This window comes from Papio anubis, chromosome 11 (assembly GCF_008728515.1).
Source record: "Papio anubis isolate 15944 chromosome 11, Panubis1.0, whole genome shotgun sequence".
In the NCBI taxonomy this organism is placed as follows: Eukaryota; Metazoa; Chordata; class Mammalia; order Primates; family Cercopithecidae; genus Papio; species Papio anubis.
The window spans coordinates 89496838-89505211 of record NC_044986.1 but is presented as its reverse complement, the minus strand read 5'-3'; the positions used below and the strand labels follow the sequence as shown (position 1 = coordinate 89505211).

The 8374-nt window shown below is 34.5% G+C and overlaps 1 long non-coding RNA gene across 6 annotated transcripts in view; it reads right to left on the bottom strand.

The window, feature by feature from the left end:
- Positions 1-6887: 6887 nt before the first annotated feature.
- The window catches only part of LOC110742282, an 84582-nt gene continuing 83095 nt past the window's right edge, over positions 6888-8374 (bottom strand). For all 6 annotated transcript variants that reach the window (XR_004177038.1, XR_004177035.1, XR_002519777.2 and 3 more), the window contains one exon: positions 6888-7094. This is a non-coding gene — a long non-coding RNA (uncharacterized LOC110742282). The remainder of the gene's footprint in view (positions 7095-8374) is intronic.

The window sequence follows — 8374 nt, the reverse complement described above, 5'->3', positions numbered from 1 at the left end:
GACTGATAGAATGAAAATTTTGATTACATGCACATTGTAAGGAGGTGAGAAGAAAGTTAAATATTTGAATTTACTATGCTAAAAGGAATTTAGTATATATTTTTAAAACTTTTACAATGTTACAAATGTGTTCTAAATATTTCACATTCATGATCACAAGCACCCTTTGAGGAAGGCATTATTAATTATTTTACAGAGAATCAAACACAAGTTCATAAAGGTTAAATAACCAAGGATTATTCTTTTCTTAATTGAAAAAATATGTATTCTTATAGTGCCCGATATAATTTTTTAATATATGTGTACATTTTGAAATGACTAAATCAAGTTAATTAACATATCCATTACCTCATATGCCTACATTTTTGTGGTGGAAACATTTAAAATATATTTTTGACTACTAAGATTAATTGCCTCCCTATGTCAAAAATATACTTGAGGGATACTTTTTCCTACCTCATTCTTGGGAGCAAGGATAATTGAACAGAAGTTGATAACCAGTTCTCTATATTTTAACAATAAAAATAATTTAATTTAAAAATAGAGTTTTGGGTTGTATTAGATTAAGCATAAGGAAAAATACTCTCAATAGTAAAAGGTTTTGCGAAATTTAGTTCACTCAATTTTTTTAGCACATAAGGCCTGACTTTATATATAAACCTCAAGAAAAATTTGATTATTTTTTGATCTCCTTTTAAATCTAGTAATTTTGTGATATGGCTGGGTATTTTTAGAAAGAAATACATTTGGTATGAGGAATTGAAGGAATACACTTGTCATGCATGATAAAATTTTATTAAGTTTCATTTTACTTACAGACAAGTCATTATAAGATGTGGAAAACTAAACATTTCTACTCAATTTTTTTTTTTCTAATTTACTTTTATTTCCTTAGGGTGAAGTTTAGCTCAATAAATTATCTCGAGCATAATGGCATATGCTTCCACATTGCTGACAGTTTTGTGAATCTCCTTCTCACTATCTTCAAAAAGTTGACAATTTACACACACCACACACACACACACACACAACACACAACTCTGACAATCCTTTTTTTTTTTTTTTTTTTTTTTTTTTTGAGACGGAATCTGACTCTCACCCAGGCTGGAGTGCAGTGGCGCGATCTCCCCTCACTGCAAGCTCCGCCTCCCAGGTTCACGCCATTCTCCTGCCTCAGCCTCCCCAGCAGCTGGGACTACAGGTGCCCACCACCATGCCCGGCTAATTTTGCTTTTGTAGTTTTAGTAGAGATGGGGTTTCACCGTGTTAGCCAGGATGGTCTGGATCTCCTGACCTCGTTTTCCACCCGCCTCTGCCTCCCAAAGTGCTGGGGTTACCGGAGTGAGCCACCGCACCCGGCCAATTCTAACAATCTTAGTTGAAAGTTTGCACAGTCCAAGTGATATATTAGGTCAAACAAATAATTTTTTAAAGCTGTGGCTTATTAAACTTTAAAGGAAGTTTCAGAAACCTTAAGAGACTAAATGTGAGAGTTTTAAAAATTAAATGAATAAAAATTTCATATAGAGGGAAAACAGGTAGATAATATTCAAAATAAGCCAGATGCAAAATAACATCCTGCTTAAATGTTTTCAAAACTATTGCTTATTATAATTATCTATAAGAAGATAATTCTAGATGTGAAAAGAATTGAATAAAATTTTGTGTATGTGATATGTTTTTGCACATGTGCAGGTGTATTCCCTAAAATAAACTGCAAATGAACTGTGAAGTTTTAGTGCCCAGAAGTAATTTGGCCTTCAAACAAGATTCAAATACTAATTATTTGTTAAGTGAATAAAACATCTTCCATATGCCAGTTCAGGGCTAGGCATTGGGGAACTACAATGTTTCCACCCATATTGAACTTAGAGTACATTAGACTAAAAATGTTCTTTAATATCCATGTCTTCATTTCTTTTTGAACAAAAATTTACTAGTAAATTAAGAATATATATTTGATTCATAGACCTAGGCTTGAAGATGTGCAAATAAATTCAAGCATTCCCATTGAAGGTGTTTGGAAAATAATGTGCAGTTTTCCACACAGATGATTACCTAGCAAAATATACACATGTAGATAGATGATAGATAGATGATAGATAGATAGATAGATAGATAGATAGATAGATAGATAGATCGATCGATCAATTGATCTTGGAAAAAGGACAGGGCCAATTTTCAAAATGGAATATTATTAAAAAGTAGATATTTTCTTTTATATTAAGAGCCCAAACCCAAGCTTTCCAAAGGAATCACAGTATGTTCTGTGTGTCAACACTCAGTTGCCTTATTATAAAATACTTTATTGTCTTAACAATTTGTTTTATTAAATTTTATCTTCAGAATCGTCTTTATTCTAAGACATAATTCTTAAATGTTATATAGTTTATGCCCCTTTTGTTTAAAAATTTTAAGCCTTAAATACATTTTCTATAACTTTAAGCTAAATAGTACAGCAGCAGCATTCAGCTTAGAGTGTTAGGTGAGATTTGGAGAGTTAGGCAATTTGGAATACGTGATGCAATTTTATTATATGGAAGTGACTCATTATTTCATCACTGAGTATGATTTCTGGAATTGTTATTTGGAAGTAAATGTGTGAGGTAAATTCTCTTTGGAAAACATAAATCATTGCTCACCATAGCTTGATCATCCTGAATAATAAATAAATGTAAGACAGTGATTTAAAGGTAATTGAAATGCTACACTTTTTCTTCATTAGTAATGAAGATACATTAAAATATAGTCTAAAATATAAAAAATGAGTTATGCAATTAATTAAGAAGTACCCAGGAGGAAACACACTATCAAGCATAAACCAATTCCTGTCCATAAAATTAATTTAGTATTAAGGAAACCAACATCTAGTGAACATGTGCTATGTGCTGGAACGGTGGGCTTAGAGAGAGCATAGTAGTTCCTGACCTTAAGTTGCTTATGAAAGTGAACCAAATACAGCAAAAATGTCCCCTAGAATCCATTCTCTCCTTCATTTCAATAAAGAAATGCCCACAAATTTTTAACTGGACAGATGGCTGCCTTTGTCGAGATTACTTTTTCTTGCCTTTCTGTAACTAAATACTAGACAGGAGTATGAAGGCAGGTGAAGTGTGCAACTTAAAGCACGGAGCTACCTGCCCTGTCATTTCTCTTCCTTCTCCTCCCATAGGATAGAATGTCAACAAGGTAATGACCCAGCTTCAATCATGTATAAAAGGACAACAGTTGGGTGACACCGGAGCAAACAAGATGAAATAAACCTGGGTGCCTGAATGGCTACAAGGGGTAGAGCTGCTCCACCAGCCTCCTCCATTCACTTCTAGGATATTGCACAATAAAGAAACCTAAATCTTACTTGAGTCATCACATTTTAAGAGCTCTTTGTTATCACAATTTAGCCAATCCCTGATACAATAAATAAGCACACAGTTATTATTGTACCCTAGATATTCCCTGACAGTTTTGCTGGTCAATTAGTCCTCAATTTCTGTAAAAGGCAACTCCATTATTCAAATTCTTTAGGCCAAAAACTTAGAGTCATCTTTCACTCCTCACTGTGTATCACATACCATTTCCAGTTCAATCCATTAGCAAATACTATTGGCTGAGCTTTCAAAATAGTTCCTAAATTTGACCATTTCTTACCACCTCCAATTTTTTGGATAATGACCTTAGTCCAAGTCATTATCTACCTCTTGGACTATTTAATAGCTTTCTAGCTAACATGGGTGCTTGTTACCAGAGAGTTTATTCTCCATAGCTGGAAGAGAGTCCTTTATTTGCTACAACTTAGAGTATGCTGCTCTTCTGCTCAAATCCTCCTGTGGATTCCCATCTTGATTTAAAAAAATAATAATAAAAGTTCTTAGAATGGGCTACCATACCATCAGAGCTTAGTTATATAATTGGTTTTGTTACTCAACTCCCCTACCCTGACCCCTGCAATGACTCACCCCACCTATGCCACACTGGCTTCCATACTGCTTGTTGAACATGCCAACCATAATCCTGACTCAGAGCTTTGCATATTTATTCCCTCTGCATAAAATGCTCTTTTCCCCAGATATTAGTGCTGCCTATTGCCACCTCATTGATATCTCTGCTCAAAGTTCAACTTACAGAGGCCTTCCCTGAGCATCTTACATAACACAGCAATCTCTTCCCCATCCCACATGTCACTCTATCCCCTTGCCATGCTTTGGTTTTCATACCCATTATTATCTCCAGGTTGGTTTGTGTGTGTGTGTGTGTGTGTGTGTGTGTCTGCATGTGTGTGTGCATGTATACCCACAAATTTTTAAAAATAAATTGGGAGCTATCAATTGAATGTTATAAACTTTAGCTATTTGGTCTCAATTGTCTTGCAGAGAAATGACCACAAGCCTAAAAGCCATAAATCCTGGGAGTTTATTCCTTATATAAACACACTATAAATATTTGTGTATTTTTTAAATTTTGTATTTTCCCTGTTAGGATATAAGCACCATGTTAATAAAACTTTGTATTCTGTCTGGAATGATTTTTATGCAAAATAAGCATTTCATGAATGATTAAATTGGAGAAATAAAATGAACAAAACCCAATCTGACCAATGTGCTTATAGAGAGGAACACAGAGGATGTTAGGAATTTCACAGACAAGAGTCCAGCCCAGTCAGACGGTGTCAGAGCAGGCTTCTTAGAAGACCCAACTTCTACATCAACTCTGAAGAGCAGTAGTGCTTCAGTACATATATGCCAGGCAGAGGAAAACGTACAAGTCAAACGGACAAGAGAGCATTCGAGGAGGTTGAATGAGAGCTATGAAGTGGTGAGTGCAGAATCCAGTAGGGAAGCAGGGCAGATCAATGGGTAACAGCCACTCCCACGTGCCAGATACAGGACTTAATGCTTGACATATATTAAGTGACGAATGAGGAAGAAATGACTAAAAAATTTAGAGAATTTCCTAAAAATTACTTAGCTGGTTATATGGCAGAATCAGAATTCAAGTTCATGTCTGCCAAGTTCCAAAATCTAGCTCTCTTAATTTCACTGTAGTCTTCCATCCTAAGGCATCTGAAGTTTTACCATGGGAAGACATTGAAAAACATTGAGTAGGGGGTTGGACATGAACACATTTCTCCTTTTAAAAGATCTTGCTCATGGTCAGGTAGAGAATATAAGAAGTCAAGTAAACCTAGAGACAGGAAGACCTATAAGATTTGTTGGGAAAATTCAGGCAAGAAGTTATGAAGTCCTCAATTAAAGCAGTAGCACACAGGGACACATGATTTTGATAGGTTAATAGACTGAATAGGATTTGTGCAACAGATTTTTGAAATAACTCCTGGATTTCTAGTGTAGGAAAATATTAGGGAGAAAAATAGGTGTCATCCACAAAGTTGGGGAATGAAGTAGGTAATGTATGCGGAGAGTATTATCTCAAACAGTTCAATCTGGTCACAGAGCCACCTAATGCATGGATCTGGAATAAACTCCCAAGACTCACGATTTTTAGGCTTGTGGTCATTTCTCTGCAAGACAATTGGACTACATGGCTAAAGTTTATAACGTAAAACACAGAGAGACAAGAGGCACAAAGCTAGTTCAGGAATCTAGTTATGTCTGGAAAAGTCTATACTTTGTAAGAACAGGAAACAGCAGGTACTGTTAGAGAAAATACTGAACTATATAATTTGCATAAAAAACAAACCCTAAAATTAATTACTCATAACAATATAATGTCATATGTGTTGGAGTAAGCCTTTTGTCTTCCAGTGTTACTTACCTCATAAGAGCTGTCTTTTTAAGAGAAGAAAGAAAAAAGGTGTTTTTCCAAGAAAAAGAAGTAAAAACAACATTTAAAAAAATTTAACTTATCCCAAGAAAATGCTAATGGTGGTGAAATATCAAAAACAAGCAAAGGTAATAGCAAATGATAAAGCTGTTTGCAAAATGCATCACAAGAGAAATATGTAGACATTTCAAACATTTACTTAGCAAAAGAACCGTAAAAGAGACATCCAATCAGCAGCTCACAATTTAGGTTTACAAATACACTGAGGATACTAAAGTGGGACCACGTATACAATAATGTATTCCCTTTTAATTTGAAAGCATTGTGGTATGAGAGAAGTCATTGTACTGAGACTTCAAAAGATAAAATGTGGTATCTTCTAAGATTATTTTAAGTGAGAAACAAGCACAGCATGAAACCATTTCCTCTCTCCAAAATGCTGATTGGATTTAAATAATATCTGTTTTCCTTTATTCCTTTAGAACTACAAGTCTAACTACAAAAAAAAAAAAAAAAAAAAAATCAGTGTTCTGTGACACCAACTCAAAATAAGCATTGGGGAACCCAATGCAATTCCCAAATCTTGAACATCAGAAAGTGTACAAACGGAAATCACAAAATGTATCAAGGATACCTTTCATACTGTGACAAGGAATGTAATTAATGGAATAATAAGCACTACAGTGAAATTTACTTGCCTATTGTTGATCTGTACTTGCATTAGATTTAAATGTCAGCCTTTACAGAAATTTTTCTGCTTCTAATTTATCACGACTATTTAAGAGACATTTCTTTTGTAACATGGTCCTATATATGTGTGATGTGGAGGAGGAGCAACAATATCTGACATGTCGAACCTTAAACTAATCACATTTTACTTTCTGAAACAACCAACCACCTGGTCATATTAGTCCTCGAGTCATATGGCTTAAGGCAGTGGTTCTCAAACTTAGACTCCAGACTTCTTTATGCTATTAAATATTAATGAAAACCTTAAGAAGCTTTTGATTATGTGTGTTACTCCTATGGATGCTTACTCTATTTGATATTAAAACAGAGAAATGTTTCAAATAGTTAATTCACTTAAAATAACAATAATAAATCTATTGCATGTTAAATAATACATTTTAATTAAATATTAAATACACTTTTAAAACAAAAAAGTTAATACAAAGCATGCCATTGTTTGACACTTTGGGGAAATCTAATTGATGTCTAGCTTAATAGAAGGCAGCTGTATTCTCTGTTTCTGCATTCAGTCTGCTGCTATACCACACACCGTGTGGCCTCTAAAAAAACTTCACTGCATACTCCTGAGAGAATGAGACAGAAAGACAGAAAAGTTAGTGTTATTATGAAAATAATTCTGACTTCAAGGATCCCCTAAAAGTGTCCCTGACCACACTTTTAGAACTGCTGCTTTAAGAATATTAGTCTGCATAAAATAGGAAGGAATTTTCAGTTTACTAAAAAGATTTCTCATAAAGAATTTTAAAATAGTTATGAATATCTATATTCATGAAATCTGTTAAATATCCGAATTTACCATTTAATCTGATGCATGTAAAACAACTACTTTAATTAGAAGAGAACAACTTTCATCAATCTTCCCCCATGCCTGGTTTAGTCAGCAGAACACTACCTTCACACTCTCACCTCTCAATTGAGCTTTCAGGAATGCATATCTGAATGTATATCTACTGTTAGGACAGAAATCTTGACTTGCACTCTTAAAGATGAAATATCTCACTTTTTCCCATCTGAGAAAAATGGTACCACCATTTACTTAATTATTTACATAAACAACATACAAGTCATTCCTAATTTCCCTTTCTCTCACACCCACACCTAATTCACGAACTGCCAAATTATACCACACTTTCTTCATCTCCTACTCTGTCATCTTGGCCCAAGTCATCATTATATTTTGCTTGGATTACTTCTATGGCTTCCCAAGTGGTATTCCTTTTTCTCCCACCACTCTACAATCCATTTTTTCTTCCAAGATTATTAGTGGAATCCATTTTTCTACTCATAAAACATAAATCAGATTATGTCTCATCTCAACCTAAACTCGTCTAATGCTCACTAAATCTCTTAGAAAAGCAATCTACTTACAGGGTCCTATGTATGACCTTGCCTCTGCCAACCATTCCAATCTGACCTCATGTTTTCCATCTCTTTTAACATGTCAAGCTTTTCCTCACCTTACTGCCTTTCTATTGCTGTTTAACTTCATCTGGAATCCTCTATCCACACTTTTGTTTGGTTCCTTCTTATCATTCAGGTTTGAACTCAAATGCTACCTTCCCAGGGAATTCTACCCTGATCCACACAGTCATTGCCTCCGTGATTCGCTTTTATCACCCCGTTGTATTTCATTTTTTTCATAGTACTTATTACCATCTGAAAGTATTATGCTTATTTCCATATATGGTTTTATTTTTTCCCTTGCCACTATCACCAGAATGTGAGCTCTAGAAGAAGCACTATACACATGTTGTTCACTATAATATCCTCAGAGTCCACTGAGACATAGTCATCACTGAGTAGGTACTTCTTGAATGCAAGAACTAATAAATAATCAAGTGAA